The 23,276-nt window shown below is 35.7% G+C and overlaps 1 protein-coding gene and 1 long non-coding RNA gene across 4 annotated transcripts in view; one reads left to right on the plus strand and one right to left on the minus strand.

The window, feature by feature from the left end:
- TTLL7 (tubulin tyrosine ligase like 7) overlaps positions 1-23,276 on the plus strand; it is a 231,913-nt gene that overhangs the window by 174,586 nt on the left and 34,051 nt on the right. The gene's annotated exons all lie outside the window — the stretch shown is intronic.
- The window catches only part of LOC141541852 (uncharacterized), a 34,057-nt gene continuing 15,126 nt past the window's right edge, over positions 4,346-23,276 (minus strand). Inside the window, exon 5 of the long non-coding RNA XR_012481918.1 lies at positions 4,346-5,941. This is a non-coding gene — a long non-coding RNA (uncharacterized LOC141541852). The remainder of the gene's footprint in view (positions 5,942-23,276) is intronic.

Raw genomic sequence — 23,276 nt, forward strand, 5'->3', positions numbered from 1 at the left:
CTGCTTGCAAAATCTTATGGCATGTGGAAAGCCCCAAATGAAGGCTGACAAAGTTCTAAATGGTTTATAAATACATCCCTTGGTCAATCATTGGAGTTACCCCACTTACGAAAATGACCAATCATGCAATTGTACTGCCTCATTCTACTTTTACTTACCTCCCAAGGACTATAAAAACCAGTAGCCCATGAGCTGAGGCATCTTTGACCAAGAGGCAGGTTTTGGATTCAATTGCTTAACAGCTCACAAATTGATCATGTTTGGAGCTTGGACTCAGTTGTCTTTTATTGTTGATTGAAATTTTGTGGCCCATTTTGTTGTTGAGGCACAGACCCCAATTCCCTTTTGGCCATCCTTTCCAAGAGACACAAAAAGAGAGTGTACTCCAGGTAGATTTTTTTTTCATCATTGGCACCTGTGAGTAAGATGGCCCTGGGAGGTTGAACTCTCCTTAACCTTCACTCCCAAATTCTCCATGGTACCGGTGAGCCTTTCCAAACTGAAATTGGTGAGTCTGCCTTTATTTCTAAATTAGCAATCTTTGTATGTTAATTTATATAATTTCGTATCTATTAGGTGGGTTTAGCTAGAAAGGCCATAGAGCAGTTAGATGAATTTTAAAATCAGGAAAAATTGAAAACTGATTTAAAAATCCCCAAACTTTAAAATTTAGAGTGTTCACCAACCTAATTCCCTCCCCCTTCTTTGAAAAGGGGCTTAAAAACTAGGTACTAATCTGATTTTGCTATTCTCTGTCAGCTGTCCTCTGGCCAATTGTGTAAAGTCTCTGAAACTAGCCATTTTTTCCTAGAACAATTTTCTCTTTTTGCTTCTGTAGAATTTTTGAATATAAATTGGGGTTTTGAATGTAAAATTGATTTTAAATGGCTAATTATCTAAACTTGTCTTTCATAATGGAACTGGTCTCTAGATCTCTAACACACTGCAGTTCTTAGTCACAGACCGAGCAGGAGGACTAGGACTTAACTGCTGGTTGGTCTCTTAGATGGCTTACTATAAACTGATGTGCTCAGTTGCTAAAGTTGGTAGCAGCCACCCCAAAATTATGAAGTGACAGCAATGATTGCAATCTTGAAAGCAAGGGCTGCCAACTGGAACACCTGGAGCCTTCAGCAGGGATGGCCTGTTAGTGTTGCCTTCTAGATCTTTAAGAAAGAATCCAGGCTGTGAATCGAGGTGTGACAGTCACACCCAGGTCATAGTAGAAAGCAGGAGTCAAGGGATCAATCTTGAATCAGGAGGCTCCTTGATAGAGAACACCTGTTAAGGTCTCCTTTAGACATAATGAGCCAAATACCAAATCTGCCTCTAGACTTCTTGATCTCTGCACTTGTTGAGCAAAAACTGGTCTGGCCAGAGAGAAGAGTATGGTTACTATATTTATTAGGCCAGCAGGAGCCCTCCAACGAAGTAGAGATCAAAGTAGGTTGATCCATGTGACTTTTTGAAGAGACTTTCCTAATTCCTTGAAAACTACTAGATTAGAAGGCTTGGGTTTTCACTGAAAATTCCCAGAGACCATCAAGTTAAGCCCCAAAAGACACTGGATGAGAAAAAGTGGATAATTTTATCAAAACTAAATTTCTGAAAAATTGAGAAATACTAATGTTTTCAGGAATTTCTAGTGAAGTTCTCAAATTCTGAGAATATTCTGATAGGAAAGGACCTACATCGAAGGATCCTCAGATATTTTAGGAGTGTCCTCATTGGAACTTCTCAATAGCAAATTAGGAACTTTGGTAATTTTCAGAGGAAATGTTCTTAGAGAAAGAAGAATTTGAGACTTTGAGGAAGGAAGAGAGAGAATCAAACATGAGTATTCCTATGTGATCTCCCTTAGGTAAATTTTTGCTTCATGGCATAATGGTAATGTTCCCATATCTCCTGGGATGACAAAGCTGTTAGGCTATATAAGGCACCATTGGATTCAAGTAATTTGTTTTGGCCAATTTTTGGAACTTTTGACTACACTTAGAAAATTAAGGTGTATTCTTGACAATCACCTAAACCTTACTTAGACCAAATGAATTGCTGGTATTTTTGAGAAGCTTAGAGTTAAGCCTCACATCTTCCAACCAACCCTCCAGTTTTGATATTTCCTTACCTGATCATCTTCTTCATTGATCCCCTGCACCTAAAACTTGAGTCTCCTCCTACACCAATTACAAATGAACAGTCTACTGGCATTTTTCCTCTCATGAAAAGGTTTATTGGGCTAGAGCTCCTGTTAGAAAGCATAACTTAGCCCTTCTATTTGAAGGAAAGATACCCTTAAATTTGATGATCCTGTGAGTGATATACCTCCATTTCAGACCATATTTAGAAGTTATACTTCACCTGGTGAGATGTAAACTGACCTAATGGAAACCATGTTATGCCCAGGAGAAAGACCTGCCATGATAGAGGCTAATGATGAGTTCCAAGGGGAAATGCTCCAGCAGATCGAGGGAGTCTTTCTGGCCCAAATTGGGACTCTTAATAGCCCCAACACTGTACCCTTCTGATTCAAGCCATATATTCTTTACCCATCCCATTCACTTTTATGACAAGTTATACAAAAGTGCCAAATCCTTTACCGGGTTAGATGCTCTTTTAATACCACCTTTGTTAATGAGTCAGTGTCAGAAATTGGTGGAACTTCCATAAGCACTCTCCTGGGTGGCTTGAAAAAAATAGGTGAACTAAAGGCCATTCCCCATTATGTTTATGAGGGAAGAAACAGAGGGTGATAGAAGTCCAAGTTAAAAACCCAGTCCACCTTAATTCCCAGTTCAGGTCACAGGCTGATGCTATGCTTTACAAACCCAGAATGAAACATGAGTGCTTCTATTGCCATAAAAAGGGACATCCATTTTAAAACTGTTAAAGGGAAAAAATTAAGAGGGAGAACAAAGACTCCATAGTAGATTCATGGGGTCTAAGTGAAACAATAATAGACCTTTGGGGTCACCAAATAATAGGCTTGTAAAGCCCTAATAAGGCAAATACTGTGTACCCTCTCAGCAAATTCATATCTTAACATCCTTGCCCCATTATCCCCATTTCCTTGAACTAGGGAACCCCAAATTGCCTTTAAGATTGATACCTTTTATGGTAGTCTCATAGATCCTGGAGTTTATTAGTCTTAAGAAAAACTTCTACATGCACTCCATTGGTCTGTAAACATAATTTTAAGATCCCCATTTGGTATCCATCCTGCCACCATAAGAAATTAATAGGCTTTCTAGTATCAGTTACTTTTGAGGGGCGAGATCTTCTGTACAAACTAGAAGCCACTATCTCTTCCAGTAATACTTTGACTAGTTTCTACTAGTTGGTCCAACTTTTCTCCCTGTATTGATAGAGCTTATCAATGATTACTGTGATGAAAAAAAAAACCCTTTATTGCAGTTTTATCCTCTCATGTCCATAGCAGAGAACACCCCTGTATCCCTTCTGAAATTCTTAGCTCCTTATGGGCCACTTCATCTTCTGATGCCTGAGGACTCCTGAAATCAGTTGTTCCAATTATTACTGAAGAAATCCAGTAGGGCCTTAACACCCTTTTTCTAGAGCATCTTTGCCACTATTATTGCCTTTTAGGAAACAAGGCATTGTGGCATGCAAATCTCCCTGTAATGCTGCCATCTTACCAGTCAAGAATCCTAAACCAGGTCCTAATGGTAGAAACAAGATTTACATGCTATAAATATTTAATATCTAAGCACTCTGTGGTATCTAATCCTGCTACAGTTGTTTTTCTGTTCTTTGTAAGGCCACTTGATTTACTGTGATAGATTTGTGCTCTTAATTTTTTAGCATTCCTGTTCATCCAGATTCCTAATACCTGTTTTCCTTCATGTGTAAAAGTCAAAAGTGGAGGAGGGCTATTTTGTCTCAAGGGTATGCTTAAAGCCCCACCTTTTCTCCCAAATTTTGCATCAAAGAACTAAGTTTGTTTTTACAGATTCCTAGTCCAATGTGGTAATGATTTTCTTCTAACATCACCCACTATTTAGACCTTACCAAAATAGTCATTTCCTCCTCCAGCTTTATCAGAGACCATCAAGGTCCAGTTTGAAGGTTTGATGGTGTCAATCTGAGGTAGAATATATGTATACAGACTTTTCAATAATTATCTGTTCCAAAGACTAAGCACCAAGTGTCATCCTTGGAGCAACAGGATATTATTAGCAGTAATCTCATTTGGTGAGATTACTAAACCTCTTGGTTTGACTAAAGATGAGATTACTGAACTTTGCATCTTGTGTTGACCAGCATTAGAAATACACTGGTGTTTGCTGCTGCCCTAAGAATCCCAGATTTTGTAATAAGCCTTTCACTCTTTGTACATGGAAGGTAGACTTCCAGAATTTTATTTCAACCATTAGGACCTTCATTGTGCCATGTGGCTTATTATCTAACTTAGCTGAATTTTATAGCGGTGGATGGTCCATCTTGTCTATGGAAGGTGACAGTCACTGCCTCTTAGTGGAGAATTTATAGGATCTTTTTCTAGGATGCCCCTTAATATAGTACTCCCAGTAATTAGAGAGTTTATTGCAATGTTATTGTATCCAACTCTTTTGACCAGATACCAGTGTGGGTATAAAATGACTTTGCTAGGGAAAATGTGCCACTTTTATCTTCTGTTCTCAATTTTGCAATAGTGCTCCCTGACTTATCTCTGGTGAGTAAGATTATACCTGTTATTGATCACCTGGATGGACTTTTTAGGAAACCAGACCTTTTCATACTCATGAGACTTCTTTCATGGAAGATGGCAACCACTATACTGGAGTCTCTGTTATCTCTGACCATAACACACTTTGGGCAGCCTCAATGCTCTCTAACCTGAGTGTCCAGGCTACTTAGCTCATTTCCCTTACTCAAGCCTGTCATTTTGCTGCCATCTATACTGACTCTTACTATGCTTTTGATGCTTTTCATGTCAGGATGTTGTTGCAATGTGGATTCTTACTGTGTTAAAATTGCCAATGCTGCTTTATTAAAGACATTCATTCTGTTGTTCAATGACCTAATTGATGGGTAGCTGTCCATTGTTCTATTCATAATACTAGAACTGACCCTGTCTCTTGTGGAATTGCCCAGGCTGATTCCTCTGCAAAGTTAGCTGCTCTAGAAAGATCTTACATCCTCTTAGTGATTCTCCATTGTCTACTGAGCACTCTGTCTTTACTAATAACTGATATCAAGTGATGGTAAATAATCTCCAGTAATTTTGGGGAAACAAATTGTGTTCTGTAATGTTCCTTACAGTGATGCTACAAGGCTTAATAGGTCGCTAGAGTTTGGGTGATTGAGGAAAGTTAGCCGCTCCTTCCCCAGATTTTTAGCAGGTCTTTTTGTTCATAAAAGGAGCTCAATAATAATAATAGGGATAATAGATTCAATTGGGCATGGCTACGTTGAAGGCTTTCATCCCAATGGCAATTTGTATAAGTCACTTGCCTAGCTTTTAGTCAACATAAATTTTGAGCTATAGCCTTTGGAGACCATCCTTTAGTTTAGACTCCTTTTGATCACTTAGATTAATTTTGTTATGTCCAAAGCAGATTGTAAATACTGTCTTGTCTTTGTTGACCATCTTGCTCAGTAGGTTGAGGCATTCCCTAATTGATGTTCTCCCTTTGGTTTTGTTCTATCCTATAACAGACCAGGGGTGGGAGCGTCATATATTTTACTTTATGAATTTTTTTTGGTCACTGTCCTATAAGTGTAAAACTTTTCTCCCTGATGAAATAATCATTCTCCATGGGGAATCTTCTGTTACCTCCTACATATGAGAATTGCAGAATAGGATGAGCTTCACGATGCAGTAGTAGTATGAACTGGATCTTTGAACTTCTTACTGCATGATTTCTGGCACTCAGCCTTCTTGGGAAAGCCCATTCCAGATTTTGCTGACTATCTCTCACTGCTGTCAAAATTGGAGAAAAAGTATTCATTGTTCACACATAAAATCTGTGCCACATAGACAACTATCTTGTAACATTTACCAAAATGGATACATGACTTAGAGATAGAGATATTAGTTATCTATGTTTTTTGAAGAGGACCAAATTAGAGTCAAGTTACATTTGTTGCACAATAAGTTACACAACATGTATCCAACTAGTATAAACCAATATAAGCTTGGGACACACTACTTCTGGTTGGGCACAAATAGTTCTATGTTAAAAGGCTCTAAGTAATTATTGCAAATTAAAACAATTTTGAGATAGCATTTACAGATACCAGACTGGTTAAAACGATTGAAGGGGGAAAGCAACAAATGTTTGAGGGGATGTGGAATAATCAGAACAATATTTCATTGTTGCGGAATTGTGAACTGATTCAATCATTTTGGAGAGCAATCTGGAATTATGGCCAGAGAGTTATTAAACTACTTTGATTCAGCAATATCATTATTAGGTCTGTTTCCAAAGATAATAAGAGAAAAAGGAAAAGGACTTATATTTTCTAAAATGTTTCAATCAGCTCTCTTTGGGGTGGCCAAGAATTGGAAATTACAGGGATGCCTATCAATTGGGGAATGGCTCACTACGTTGTGGTATATGATTATGATAGAATTTCTTTGCTATAAGAAATCTTGAAATCAGTGATCTTAGAAAAACATGGAAGGGCATACAAGAAAAAAAAGACCAGAACCAAGAGAACACTGTATATACTAACACCAATGCTGTTTTAAGGACAACTTTGAGTAAATAAATTATTTTGACTATTTTAAAATATCCAATTTAACTGTAAAGGCCATGAGGAAAGATGATGTTTGTATCCAGAGAAAGAACTTATAGATGTATAGAATAATTTTACATATATACACACACACATACATATATATCCACATATATATACATACACACATATACATATTTGTTAATAATGTTATCCTCCTCCATATGTCAGGAGGAAGTGGGAAGGAAAAGGGGAGAAAAAAGAAATTTACATGATAATTTTGTAGTGTATTTGGAAGGAATAGCAAGTTATGCATAGTAGATTTACATTTGATGCACAATCTTTTTTATTGTACTATGTTACGGAAATATTTGTTCTATCAATTAAAAATTTAGAAAAAACCCAATTTTGTACCATATTCTGGGTTATGATTCTCTTAGGCTTTTATGGAAGTTTTTTTTATTCAAATTGTTTTAGATATAAAAACAACTCCTCCTGTTTTTATTTTGATAGTTCCTATTATCTTTTGTTTCTTTGGCTTATGATAATTGAGGCAGTAGCTGAAACCAGATGAGGTATTCCTCATATGCAACTTCCACCTTTGGTGTTGCTATCTAGCATTTTCCACAGGGGCACTCTCTCTCCAAGTTATATTTGCACCTGGAAAGGAAGGGGAACTTTGATTGTTCAGCTTAGATCTATACCTTCTCAATTTACTCTCAAACCCAGTTCCTCTGTGGATTCTCTGTTCCTCCATCTTTGAATGCTTCCATAATCAGTCTTTTTTAAAGGCTGAGTCACTTTAGACAACTTAACAATGATCCTAGTTTTCATCAGTACAACTTCCAGCAGTTCTCCTGCAATACAGTTTTTCACTTCAAGTTTTTCATGCAAATCTTTTTGCCCAGTGGCTGGTCCTTTCACTAGCTAGAAAAGTTAATGACTTATACCTTTTACATTGTGCCCCTCCTGGTAGATGGGAAAGGTATTTTTCTCTTTTTGTGTCACTACTGATCATTTGGAGTTTATTATTGTTATAAATAGTTTGCTAGTTGAGTGATGGGATGATGATGATGTTCCTGAGTCAGAATCACGTGTTCCAAGTACGGACTTTATCCAACATAGTTCTTAACCAACTGTAGCCAAATAGATGAGGGCTATTCCATATAGAAAAGAGATATTTTAGTGTTATTCCATATAGAAGAGAGATATTTTGAAGATAAGAGAAATTTGTAGACACATATAATGGTAACAGTTACATAGAAAATGTGATACTCTTGAAATAACATCAGTTATTTAAGTTAGAGAGTATGAAAATATGGAGGAACTTAAGCCCAGCTCAGCTGATAAGTCCACATGAAGATGAAAATATATGATAAATCTAGCAATATTCTATGTTCTTGCCCTGTTTATTTTATTTTATTTTATTTTTATCCTTGGGAATGAACTCAAAATGATGGTTTGCAACATACCTTTGATTCTCTCTCTCTCTCTCTCTCTCTCTCTCTCTCTCTCTCTCTCTCTCTCTCTCTCTCTCTCTCTCTCTCTCTCACACACACACACACACACACGAACACCGAGAATAATGGGGGTTTTATTTGTGCTGGTATAAGAAAAGTTTTAACTCTTGACTCTGCCTCGAGCAATAATTGTAATAAGACAGGAATTGTTTGGTGGTTTAAACTAGCTCTGAGGCAGGAAGGTTTTCTTAGACCAATTACACCTTTGTGAGAAATTCTCCATTGTCATCAGTGGAAGCTGTTGCTTCATCTAAGAATGACTGGGTTTTAAGCAATTCTTTTGTTGATATGTATATCCAGATAAGTCATAAAAACCATATCATGCTAAGCCTATAGGCTTTGTGCTGTAAATAGTACCTCTTTGGAATAATTAAATGAGCCAATCCAGCCTTTATGAAAATCAATCCCTTCAGATATTTCCAGGTCAAATTTCATATCTTATTACATCATAATATAACCCAAATGAGTTTTAAATCTAGGCTCCCTCTTAACCATGGTCTAACCTTTACCAAACTTCATTCATTCTCTGTGTTAACAAAAATAAAACTGAAGATTCCAAAATTAATGAAACTCATTAAAATATATTTTTACTTTGATAATTTTAAATATCAATAATGTGTCTTCCTTTGTTTTGTGTTTTAATTCAACATTTTAAAAGAAATAAAGTTTGTCACAAATCTTTTCCTTGTAATGGTCTCCTATAATCTTATTTATGGTACCACAAAGATTACAGAGTTATATGGGGATTAACTATTGGACTGTTTTTTGTTTTGTGCTGGAGCTGCTTTTTTTTTTCTTCCACCAGGATGGTATGAATTTGTGTGATATTCTATCTAATTTCATCTGTGAATATTATGAATAATTTTGTGAGATTAATAGAATGCCTAAAACATGGAAGTCTGGTGTTACTATCAATTCAAAAAGCAGCACAATGTGGGCAGGAGTTAGGATTTCAAAATGAAACTCAGTGTAGATTATTTTTATTTACTCTGATTCCTAATCTGGGAATGACTTGATTTAAGTGTTAAAATTATGCAGGAATTTGTTTGCAGAACTTGAAAGACATGCTGAAGATATATCTCCAGCCATTTATCACATTGCAAGCAGTCTTATAGGCAGAAGTGGCCCTCTGTGCCTCATATGGCTATGTAAAATCAAATGGCACTGAATATTATAACTGCTGTTCAAGGCAGAGCCATTATTAACCACTCCTTTTGTTCCTATATCAGTCACTCAGATGACAATCTTAAAAATGTTCATGAGTTTCAAAAAATGGTGAATGATAATCAGCACAGCACATACAACGCATGTAACCTCATGTGGTGGGACTTGGTGGGAGCCATCATCTTGGCTTTCTTGGATAACTTCTCTTCCAAGAATTTTCTCCTTTATTTTCGGAAGGGCTCTACCTATCCTGTCCATTATCACTCTTTTCTGGATATGTTACATGTGCCTATTAATCAACTTGAGGGTTGCTCTCAAAATTCAAGTGGCAACTCTTATAATTGTTTTCTTTATCTCCAGATAATCTGTTTACTACTTGTTCTGGACCTTTCTAAAAAGATTACAATTTGTGGAAAGGTTTAGCTTTCTGAATTTTAGAAAATGTGACAGAAGTCATTGCCCCTTCTCTGGAGTTGGAACCCATGAGCTCACAGGGTGCTTTGTCTTCCCCACATTTAACTGGATTTCTTTATCTAATTGCTGTCTTTTCCAAGCCCATGCATGACAACTAAGGATTGTTTCAACAGGACCATTGTGTAGTTTGTGGAGAACTACCAAAGATTCCTTTGAGTATCCTATTGTAGAAACTTTGGAAAACAAACAACATACATCAAGGTTGCCACCAATATATTATTAGGAGATTAACTGGGTCTCTAGGGAAATCTAATAACCCTCTCACAAATCAAATTTATTCCTTTGTTCGACTTATCCATGATTCTATGAGCGCCTTTCAAAATTTGTGCCTTAGCACAAATGGTTATGCAAATTTTGGAACAATGGAAAGAGTTTGATATTTCTTTGCTGATCCCTAGTCTAACATATTCTATTATTTTAATTGTCCATATGATAATTAATGCTTTCTTAACAGTTTAATCTCTGTTTGGTTATTCTGGTTTAATGGCTATTCCATTCTTTGAAAGCAGTCTGCAAATCCAAGACATGCAAGAAAAATTTTTTTTTTCTACAACCATCTTCTCCATCTAACAAAGCCCAGCAATCATTGAGACTCTTGACTATGACGCACAGTTTATTTTGACAGAAAAAGAAGAGCAAATTCATCAGAATTCCTTAATTCCCGTGCCTTCGTCTCAATCTGATTATCACCTTAGCACTTGTTTGGTGGTTGGAACCAGAATAGCTAGTTATCATTACAGGATTTTACCTGTCCTGTGCTACTTTTTTTTGACCACTGTCCACTGAAGAAAAGTCAGTTCCCTTGTTTAAAAAGTAATGAAACATATTTAACATGTACCTGCCATCTAGGGGAGGGGGTGGGAAGGGAAGGAGGGGAAAAGTTTGAACAGAAATTGCAAGGGTCAAAGTTGAAAAATTACCCATGCATATGTTTTGTCAATAAAAAGCTATAATAAAAAAGACAGCTCTATTATGTCTCCTATTACTAAGAGAAGCTGCCCAGCTTGCCATTTAAATAATTGTCTTTATTTGGGTATGAGCCTTCATGCTAGAAAATCTTACTGTTCACAGATAGAGCAGTTGTGACAATGAGCTTGATGATGTTCTTTTAAGATTGACCTTAATATATTAGGCTTTCTCTTTACTATGCCCACTTTATAGATTTATGAAAATCTAAAAATAGACTACTTGCTCAGCCTCATTTTCATCGAATTTGATTATAGCTTACTCTGACCAGCTATTCCATTTAACCTGAATCTGGCCCAAAGGAGAACATAAGTCTTGCCCTTCACTTTACCCATCACCTCTCCTTAATCCACTTGTGTTTCTTTTTTTTTTGCCTGATTTGCTACACTCCTGGAGTATCATTCCAATAGGTTATAGTTCTTCTTTAACATTGGGACATCTTGCCTTGCACTAATGAAACTCTTCAACAATTGATCTTACTTTCTTTTATTGTGACAACTTTGGTTATTTCTTCAAAACTGCATCAAAGATGATGGTTTAAGATGAAGAAACAATGTCTAAATTATACAATATGTTGCTTGAAGAAATACTACCTCAAGAGCATGCATTTTGGTTTAGGCAAACACCTTACAACTGTTGAATGTCTCACACACTTATGCAGCCTTGCTCATAAATTATTGCCTGAACATAAAAGAGATAGCCCTATCAACAAGCTTCCATACATTCTTTTTGAGCTTGTCCCCTCCTATTCCACAATGACCACCATTATCAGCCCTGGCATTTCCAGCTTTTTACTCACTTGACTCTTTACCTCCACAAGTGGTTCCAGATATGCCTGATACTTCTCCTCTTGTCCTCATCTCTGCATCTCAGTATTTTGTGTCTCTTCCTTCATATTACACAAGTAATGATTGAGTTGTGTCCTATTTACATTCCATCTGTATCCATCTTCACTTTTAGTTTATACACTCAGACTTCCATTACTCAAAAGGATACAATCCATCCCCTTGGTTGCTCCAACTTTTAAGATGCTTTATTTCCATGATTCTCAGCACAAGCCCATGCTGGTCTGCATAATGTGTAAGGATGTTGTGTCCTACTGCCAAAATAATAATCATCTACAAGAACCATCTCAATTTCTTTCTTGAATACTGAAGAATACAAGCACAATTGATTTTGTGCAATGGGAACAAGTGTGATGCCGACTTAGACCACAATCCTTCATGCCCAATCTATTATAGCCTGCCCAAACTGCTTCTTTAGAAGATACCTCATTCTTGTTATTCATGATCTAGTGCTATGAGAAGTATATCATTTTTTATGGATGTTTCTCATAGTATTTAGCCACATCTATTCACTGATACTTAATTAGTATGTTAAAGTTGTGCCCTTGGTAATCCATAAAAGACAGGTCTTTTAAGGATCAAAGGGGTGAATTGTGAAAATAATTTGATATCCCTACTTAATTTAATCAGTATTTACTCAATTCATTGTGATTTAATGGGTATCAGTGATTTGAGTTGAGTAGAATAGGATTAAATGTGATTTAGTTAATACTATGGGAATGAGTCATGTAGATTATGATTAATAAATTTACCATATATTAATATTCTGATTGATTTATAGGATTTATTTGTACTATATTAGTTTTAATATATTAACTGGCATTAGGAATTTGCCATATTGGTACTTCTTCACTCCCTCTACTCTTGTGAGTCTTATGAGTGAACTTGACTTGAAAAACCAGAATTTTCCTATGTTATCACTTTGTTATAATGTTCTTACTGTGAAAAGCCCCAAAGTACTGCTGAAAAAGCTTTATGCCTATTGAAAGCCCCAAATAATAAAATACTAAGTGATTGATAGATGTCTCCTTTTGGATAAATTCTTCCACTTCACTCCTTAAGCCAGTCATTGAACTTTCCCTACTTAAAATGACCAATCATGCAAATGTTCTGCCTCATTCTATTTTCTTTGAACTCCCAAAGCCAATAAAAATCCATGAGCTAAGGGTTTTTTGTCCAAGAGGGAAGACCATGGATCCAATTTCTTAAGGACTGTTGATTTCCTTAATTATGCTCAGAGCTCTGTCTCGGTTGCCTTCTGTTGCAGATTGAAACTTTATGGCCCACAATTTTTTTAGGTCCTTTCCTATATAAGGCCTCCTTGTATGTATATACATGATCAACCCTTGGTTTTTACACATACACAAATGGGATTATCATGGACTATTAAGATATCCAGAATTTCGTAGTCTTGTGTTAATAATTAAGATCTTGTCATAGGTATTTTATGAATTATAAAATATATGTAGGATCTCTTAAGAGTGAGTAGGATTAATCTTTATTAGGTAGGTAGGTATTTAGTGGGGAAAGGAGAAACAGAGAGAGCCTAATTCATAAGCTGGAAAAGTAGCCCCTATTTCTGAGTAGAAAGTTGGATTTAGTTATTTTAAGGTCAAATATGTCAATTGATTATGTGAGTTAATTAGATTTTTCTCTTAGACTTTTCTTTCTCAACTATTTTGTGTCCATGCTGGGTAGGTATTTTATGGAGTATACAAAGATATCACCTCTTCCCTTGAGGAATTAAGGATTACACTTAATGTAATGTAAGATGTAAGACTAAGTGACTAGGATGACAGTTGTATCTGACAGCAATTGGGAAGTTAGGAAGAGGAAAGGGTTTCTGGGAAAAGATGATGAGTTCAATTTTGGACATGTTGATTTTAAAATGCCTATATAACATTCATTTCAAAATGATAGAAATGTGAGACTGACGGTTAGGAGAGAGATTAAGGCTAGAGAAATCGATATGAGAATTATCTGGATTAAAGATAACATAATTAGTGAAATTATTAATAAATGAATTAACAAAATCATTAAGCAAAAAAAAGTATCACGTAAGAAAAGACAAGAGCCCAAGGTAGAGTCTTAGGGTATAGCCATGGTCATCATAGCACATGCGACCTGGACAAAGATCCAGCAAAGGAAACTGAGAAGTTGCCCAACAGGTAGAATCTGGAGAGATTGTTGTCCTAAAAAAAAGGATGAAGGAGAGGAGGATGACTGACAGTGTCAAAGGTGGCAAATAGGTCAAGGAGGATGAGATCAGAGAAGAACCATGGGATGTGGCAATTAAGAGATCATTGGTGACTTGGGAGAGAATTGATTTAGTAAAATGATGAGTTCAGAAGTCAGATTGTAGAGTTAATTGGAGTAGAAGGAAAGAAAACAATAGAGGAGAAAGAAGTATCCTAGATGGATTGATTAGATGAGAATTTTTTGAGGAAGAGAAGACAGACATGTTTGAAGAGAATAGCTAGTAGATGGGGTTATTAAACATACGTGAGATTGGGGATGACGGAAGATGCATTCAGATGAAGCAGATGGAAAAAATGGAAGGATTATAATTTTTTGTTGTTTTTTATCAAAAATAGGAAGTGGGATTATTTAACTTGAACAGAAAAGATCAACATTGCATTCAAAATTAATAAAACTGCCAAATTTCATGTCCCCACACTTCATCTGGCCTTGGTGAGTTTCTGAAATCTCACTGCTCACTTTGCCTCTTTATACTGATCAACTTTGGAAGGATGAAACCATATATATTAACAAAGTGTTTATTATTTATATATGCTATCTGGTGATCTGTAAATTATAGCTCCTTTTATGCTTTTCTCAAAGGGATAGCTAAAACAAGAGATGCCATAGCAAGCAAGTAGAGGTTTTCAGATGCCATTTCTGAAATGAGGGGAGTATATGTGTGTGTGTGTGTGTGTGTGTGTGTGTGTGTGTGTTTAATCATACACTACAATTTCCTGGTTTCCTTACTCGTTAAAAAACATGTGTGTAACATAGTAATGAACAAACAAAACCCACATAATCCCAAGATCCTGCAATTTACTTTGGACCAGGGTTTTATAGATATGAGAATAGGAGGCCAGGGATGAAATTACTTGCAAGAAAGAATGATATCTTTGCACTTTTCCTTTTGGGACACTAGATTTTGAACCCAAAATTTCAGTTATTTTAATTGTAATCTTTGAGAAGACTCTCCCTCCCTCTTTCTCTCCTCTTTGACTTTTCCTTTTCTTCTCCTCCCTCTTCTTTTCTTTCCATTTATCTTTCCCCTTCCCTTCTTTGCCTTTTTCTTTTTCCACATTTCACATTAGCATCCAATAACCAGTTCTGTTTGATTATAATAAATTATAAAATCATAAAGATAATAATTTGCTCATATTTTAAAATTTTCCCCAGATACTTGTATCAAAACAATCCTGGAGTAGGAAAAATATCTTTTAACAATCTCCAATCTATTAGATAAAAGATAAATTACTTCCTTACCAAAGGTCTTAGGTCAAAAGCAGGACTTTAGTGTTGAGAACTGCTGTCATTTTCACATTGTATTGCATGCAACTCACTGTCTTTAGAAATACCATTTAAAAAATGTGAAAGGAAAACAAAACTAAAAATTTCTAAAAAGCATAAAAAGAACTAAACATTTACATTCTTTTTTAATGCAAAACATTTCCATAAAAATCATGTTGTGAAAGTAAACAGATCTCCCCCCTAAAAAACATTCTGAAGAAAAATAGAAATATGAGAGATACAGAGAGAGAGAATGAGAAAGAGAGAGTAGGGGGAGGGGCGCAGGGGGAAAGAAGGGAGAGAGAATGAGAATGTTTCAATCTGTATTCAGACACAATCAGTACCTTCTCTGGTTATGGATTGGATTTTTCATCATAAATTCTTCATAGTAGTTGTGGATCATTGTACACTGAGAATAGCAAAGTAATTTATAGGTGATCATCCCAGAACACTGCTTTTACTTTATATACAGCACATTTCACTTTGCTTGAATTCATAACAGAACTTTCCAGGTTTTTTCTGAGAGCATCCTATTTATCATTTCCCATATAACAATATTCCATCATAATTGCATATCACTATTTATTCAACCATACCACAGTTGGTAGGCATCCTCTCAATTTCCAATTTTTTTTTGCCCTCAGAGCTGCTATAGTTATATGTATGTCCTTTTCCCTCTTAAAAATCCCTTTTGGGATTCATGCTTAATAGTGATATTGTTATGTGCATGTATTTATAGTCTTTTGGGCTACAAAATAAATATAGATATGACCTATCTCTTGATAATTTATCGATTGGAGAATGTCTTTTTTATATAAAATTTGATTCAGTTTTGTTTGGTAAATAGGGCCTTAGAGAAATTTGCTTCAAAATTTTTTTATAATTACTATTTTCTCTTATTTTATTCTCTCTCTTCACCCTGTTCCTCCTCAAAAATGTCTTGTTACTGACCACTCCTCAAATATGGCATCTTTTTTTTTTTACTTTCTGTATCCCATTCCTCTCCTAGTTTCATGTAGAGTAAGATAAATACCCATATTTCCTCTGAGCCATTCTGATGAGAGTAAGATTCACTCCCCGTTTCCTTCCCCTCTTTCTCTACATTTGTAAAAGCTTTTTCTTGCCTCTTTTTTATAGCAGATAATTTACATCATTCCACTTTTCTCCTTCTCTTTCTCCCAATACATTCCTCTCTCATCCCTTAATTTCATTTTTTAAAGATATTATCCCTTTGAGGACAGAGCCTAGATGACAGAGTGTACACATTTTTTTCCTGATCTCTTCCCATGATTCTCAGACTAACTACCAAATCCAGCCTCTGAATTAGTTCTGGATTGGCAGAACTCATAAATACTGGGAGTGTAACAAATTACCAGCAGAAGATAATTTCAAAGATTGCCAGAAAAGATCTGTTTCAATCAAGTATGGAGGGAGGCAGGCCATATGCAAGCAGGCCAAGCAGACCCGGGGCAGTGGGAGCTCCGTATAGTGGAGAATCTGCTGGGGAGGAATCTCTAGCAGTGTTGGCTACTCACCCTAGTTGCAAGCCAGTACATTATCAGAGAAGTTATAAAATATCCAACACAAACATAAAAGGTAAATAGTGAACCCCAAATGCCACAATTTCATTTGACCTGGCCATGCCCACCCAGCACCAAAAGTCAGACAGTACTGACCCAATGCAGTCACTTTCTTTTGTAGAGGAAGCTTGGACAATCTTCCTTGCCCTAAAAGCAGATCTCAACTTAAAAAAAAATAAGTAAAAAGGCAAAAAAGAACTTTGACCATAGATAATTTTTATGGTGAAAGAGAAGAAGAGATTTTAAACCCTGAGGAGACTAAAAGCAAATCATCTCCAGATGAAGCCCCAAAGGGTGATATAAATTGGTCCCCATGACACAAAGTTCTCCTAGAAGAAATTTAAAAGGATCTTAAAAGAGAGCTAGAAGAAAAATGGGGAAAGGAAATGAGAACTTTCCAAGAGGGTTTGGAAAAGGAAACAGAAATTATCTGAATTCATTACAAAATAGACTTAGTGAAATAGAAAAAGTATGTAACTCCTTAAAAATAGATTTGATAAAATGGTAAAAGAAAGCAAATCCCTGAAAAACAGAATTTGTAAAATGGAAAAAAATCCATAGAGCAAAACAACTCATTTAAAAAAATTCAACTGAGTAAATACAAAAAGAACTAAAAAAAAGTAAATGAAAATAATTTACTAAAAGTTATTTTCCCTTCATATTCAACTTATACTTGTGTCTTCTCTCCATACTTTTTTAACTGCCATAAATAATGGGGACATTCTAATAAGTTACAAATATCATTCTTCCATGAAGGAATGTAAATAGACAGACCATATTAAAGTACTCTTTGATATCACTTCCCTAATTATCTCCTTATGTTTCCTTGAGCCCTGTATTTGAAAATCTATTCAACTCTGAACTTTCATCACAAATGCTTGAAAATCCTCTATTTTCCTGAATATCTACTTTATCCCCTGAAGAATTATACTCAGTTTTGCTGGGTAGTTTATTCTTGGTTGTAATCCTAGCTTCATTGCTCTCTAGAATATATTCTAAGACTTTTGATCCTTTCATATAGAAGCTACTAAATGTTATGTTATTCTGATTGTGGCTCCACTATATGTGAATTGTTTCTTTCTGGATGCTTATAGTATTTTCTCCTTTACTTGAAAGTTCTGGAATTTGGCTATAATTTTCCAAGTAGTTTTCATTTTTTTTTTTCCTGAGGGTGGGATTAAGTGACTTGCCCAGGGTCACACAGCTAGAAAGTGCTAAGTGTCTGAGACCAGATTTGAACTCCAGTCCTCCTGAATTCAAGGCTGGTATTTTATCCACTGCGCCACCTAGCTGCCGCTTGGGTTCTCTTTCAAGAGGAGATTGGTACATTCAATTTCTATTTTACCTTCTGGTTCTAGAATCTCAGGACAGTTTTCCTTGATAATTTCTGGAAATATGATATTCAGGTTCTTTTTTTTGATCATGCTTTCAGGCAGACCAGTAATTTTTAAATTGCTCTCCTGGATCTTTTTTCTAGATCAGTTTTTCCAGTATTTCAAAAAAATTTTTTTTCATTTCATTTTGGTTTTGCTTTATTGTATCTTGATTTCTCATCTAGTCTGTAGCTTCCATTTGCTTAATTCTAATTTTTAAGGAATTATTTTCCTCAGTGAGCTTATTTACTAAATTTTCTATTTGGTCACTTTTGCTTTTTAAAGCACTCTTCTCATTAGCTTCCTTCCTTCCTTCCTCCCTCCCTCCCTCCCTCCCTTCCTCCCTCCCTCCTTCCCTTCCTCCCTCCTTTCCCTTCCCTTCCCTTCCCTTCCCTCCCCTCCTTTCCCTTCTCTTCCCTCCCCTTCCCTCCCTCCCTCCCTCCCTTCCTGCCTCCTTCCCTTCCTCCCTCCCTCAGTTTCTTTGCACCATTCTCATTTTTTCCACTAATTTTCCCTCATTTTCTCTTACTTGATTTTCTGAATCCATTTTGAGCTTTTCCATACCCTCTGAAACCAATTCTTATTTTTCTTGGAGTCTGTGGATGGTAGGATTTTGACTTTATTATCTTCTGAGTGTGTTTTGATCTTCCTTTTCATCATATTAACTTTCTGTAGTCAGAGACTTTTCCTGTTGTCTGTTCCATTTACTAGCTTATTACTCTGCTTTTAATTCTTTATTAAAAATAGGGCTCTGCTTCCAGAGTAGTGTGTGCACTGTTTTAGGGGTTTTGGGCAGCTATTTTCAAAAATCCTTCTAAGGTTCTAACCATAAACCCCCTTTTCTAGTGTGTTAAAGCAACAGAATCCTTCCCCAGTAAAGTAAAGAGTCCTCCTTTGGGCCAAGTCCTCCTGGAGTTGTCAGCACCATCACTGCCCATGTACACTTCTGGTTTGCTGGTTTCCCAAGGTCCTCTCACCCTGCTGGCATACCTTTTTTGGTGACCTTCCAAGTTGTGTTTGGTATTTCTGGCTGAGAGATCTAGAAACTGACAGTGCTGCTGCTGATTTCTGGGGTTCTGCTTTGCTGGTGCTGGGGCCAGGGCTGGGGCTGAGGCTATGCTGACATGGCATACATTGGGATTACAACTGGATTCCCACCATGATTCCACATAATTTTGCTGACCCCTTCTAAGTTGTCTTCCTCTGGAAAATGTTCTATTACGTTTTTTGGGATATTCTGACATTAAAATTTGTCTAGAGTAATTTGGAGGAGAGGTTGGGCAAGTTCCTATCTTTACATTACCATCTTGATTCTACCTTTCTGGCTCTGCCTTTCTAAACATTTGTGTAATTTAGAAAAAAATAACAAATGAAGAAAGAAGACAAGAAAAAATTCTTCACACTTCCAACTCTTCTACAACAACTTTTAAAAAATAGATTAAATCGGTTTAATACATTTTGGGTGCCACTTTACTTTGTGCTAAAGGTACAAAACAAACAATTTGAGGTAAGTGTAATTGAAAGTAATCATAGCTCCAGGAACTGACTGTTTTGTTCTCTATCCCATTTCTAAATGAACATAAACAGATTTTTAAAAATGACTAACACTTTCTATAAATCTAAAATTATTCTGGCCAAATTTTTATTTCTAATTGAATCAAAAGGGAGAAAAGAAAATAAAAGTTTTATTGTTTTTCTAAAGATAATTTTGCTTTTCTTTTTTAAAATAAAGCTTTCTTTGAATTCTAAAGGTATTCTGTAGATTAAGTTAAAAAAAGAAATTCTATCTCCAAACTTTTATTTCTCCTGTGGCTTCCTCCTTTCAAGTTTATATTGTTGCCTCTCTGCAACAATGGAATTTACAAAGAATTCCAAGTTCAATTCAGTCAGGCTGATAATTACTTCCATTGGAGTAAAGAAAATCTGAGATCCAGACTTAGGCTATTTTTCATTTTAACTTTTCAGGGGCAGCACAAGGGTTCAAATCAAATGATTGAAGTCCCCCTCCCCATATATACTGGCTGGGTGAACTTGGGCAAATCTTGACACTCCCTAGGGCCTCATTATAAGATTATAAATTGCTAGACATTATCTATGTGATTTTTTGTACCATTTTCCTACATAAATGACATTATAAGTCTGGACCAAAACAACAACAAAAAACTTTTTCCTTGAAATATAGTTGACTGGACTTTTAGAAACAATGTATTATATATTATATTATTACAATTAGTATTCATTTTTTTTTTTTTTGCTTTTTTTTTTTCCCTGAGTGCATGCCTTGGAGGGCTGCTCCCTCCCTTCCTCCCCCCACCTTTTTTTTTTTTTCCCCCAGCACCGTACTCCACCTTGTTTTTGACTTGTCAGTGGTAATCTATTTGGCACCAACTAGGGTTATTATGTCTAAAGAAAATAAGCTAAATCTTCCTCTCTTCTCTCTGCCTCCAATCCCCTTCTCACTTGAAAGCTATTTGTACATTCTTTTCCTTGGTAATAACATATTTTGGAATAATATTTTCTAAATTGTATAGAAAGATTTACTTTAAAAGTAATCAGATAAGGTTAATGTTGTCTTTGGAATGTTAACACTGGCAGATCTTGATCCTAAGCCTAGCCATAGCTACAAGCAGTAGGTATCTATACACGTACAGGTTGTATCTTCCATGTATTATTGAACTGGTTGTATAATTCTGGGGTCTGCAGATAAGCTTGAAGGACATGCATTTGCCAACTTGAATCAGGACTTAAGAAAGCACATGGGAAGTTTATATATGAATTCAAATGTGACAGGAAATGTGATGGAAATGTCAATACAATATGTAATTAACATGATTCTAGGATATGTACAGCAAGATGATTTCAATTGCTTGGATTAGTTGATTTAAAAAAAAAAAGTTGGTCATAAGAGAGCTAAAAGCATTTGATCAACTTGTTTGTTTTACAAACATATATTGGTTTTTTGTTTGTTTGATTTGTTGTATTGCTGTTGTTTTTAGTAGTGAAGGAGACTGAATCCCAACAAAACTTTCAGGTTAGTATGTGAGATAGTCTTAGGGTAATTATTTTCTGCAGTACTTATACCAGTAAAACTACAAAGATAACTTTATATTTCTAAGTCAAGTCAAGTAAATAAAATCAGTGACCATCTTTTCATTTCCTAGCTGGGAAGTAGCCTAGATTCAGATGTCAAAATAACATTTTTGTATCTTTATAGCATTGTGGATCATAATAGCAGCACTGGTTTTCAAATGTGGAAAAACAAATGAAATCATTTCTGTCTTCAAAGAGATTCCATTCTATTATGTTACTTTTAATTTGAAATGAGCATCTCTGGGGATTGACAAATGAGGTATAGGGATCACAATGTGGATCTATTTTCACTTTCACTTCTCATAATACTTTAAAACATTCGAAATGGAGTTTTGGGTAGGGTGAAAGTGTTTCTCTTCTCAGTAACAACTTAAAAAATGGAGTCAGTCCAACTAGCAGTCATCCTCTCTAAACAGATATCTTTTTATAGGAATCTTCCTCCTCCATTTTCTTTCTTTAAATGTGAAGGGAAGACACATAGAGATCACAAAATTTCAAAAGTGAAAGGAATCTTGAGTCCATTAGAAGAAAAAAATTGCACGATGACACAAAGCACAAAGAATTGTATTCCCAGGAAAGGGATATATATTTTTCTTTTTCTCTTTAGTTACATGTATAGTGCCCTCCCCAGTAAACACTCAATAGTTTTTGAATGGCTTATTGACTGTACTCACTTTAACTCTTTCATTTGTAGAAGTGAATGAAAAGAGTTTTAAAAGGGTTGAGCTTTAGAAACATACCAAATTTCTCACAAACTCTGATATTTATTAATCTGTCACCATGCAGCACACATGGCATGAAGACATATCATTTGAAATATGGCAACCAACAATCTAATTGACGTCCTCACCTGAGATACCCAAAAGATTTAGTTTTCTTCAGAAAAATATGACTAAAACCAAATAAAAATATTAACCAAAATAATTAAAATCAGAACAAAACAAAGCTTTTTGGGATATGTAGGATTTGAGTAACTGATGAACATATTACTAGGTGATAGACTTCCTATTTCTGTAAATCATTCCTTGGTCAACTCCCAGCCAATCAGAAATCGATCAAGTTTCTCAAGAATTTGTATTTTCCTTTTTTTTTCTAGTTTTTTTTCCCCTCTCAAGCCTATAAAAATAAGTTCTGTAAATCCCCAATTTATCTATGGTTCTTAAGAGGCCATTGATCATTTATTGGTAATTGCTAGCATTACTAAACAGTTGATGTTTGCCTAGAATCTAGGCTCTCAAAATTTGAAATATTACAGTTGGCAACCAGATGGGACCAAGAGACAGATTCTGATCCTCCACTGTGGCCCTCTCTGAGTAATCTTCCTTAAGTGAGAATTTTACACCGGGAGACTTCTCTGAGGAGGACCACCTTGGATGGTCAGATTCCCCTAAGCCCAAAAACAAATAGTTTCAAGCCAAGGTAAGCCCCCATTTTGTTGGGGAATGTTCAATTTTTTTTCCTCTTCTTTGTAAGGGAAAGTTCTTGAGGCAACAGATAAGGGAAAATCTTTTTTAGGTGACAGGTACCTTTAGTTTCATTTTAAACTTGTGTGCCCACGTCAGCAACAGTGTCTTAATCAATTCTCCCATCTAACAGGGACCGAAACTTTCACTCCATTAGTGGAAGACAGGAAGAAGACTTTGCTAAGTATTTTTGTGTAATATGTGTTTTGGAAATAGTAAACTGATTTTTCCCAGGATATTTTGGAAATTAGAGATAAATGAGATTTTCTTCTGAACATGGGATAATCTTTGTAACAGAAGAACCTCTCTTAATCAAACAGATGAACCTTATTCACAGGATGAAACATTTCTCCTATGGATGATGGAAGCCTTGTTAGAGGTTTAAAAATTTATTTGTGGAAGTAGATAAGATTCTCACCTCTAGAGATCCCAGAGATTTTTAAGATTTTCCTTTGCATTTGTTGTAATTTACTCTAATATTCTTTTATGGTCTCATTTTTTTATTTTGAGTTATATATTTAGTGCATTAGCTCATATATGTCCATGTTCTTTCTGTGGTAATACCTTAGATGACAGA

The sequence above is a fragment of the Sminthopsis crassicaudata genome, chromosome 4 (assembly GCF_048593235.1).
Source record: "Sminthopsis crassicaudata isolate SCR6 chromosome 4, ASM4859323v1, whole genome shotgun sequence".
Taxonomy (NCBI): domain Eukaryota; kingdom Metazoa; phylum Chordata; class Mammalia; order Dasyuromorphia; family Dasyuridae; genus Sminthopsis; species Sminthopsis crassicaudata.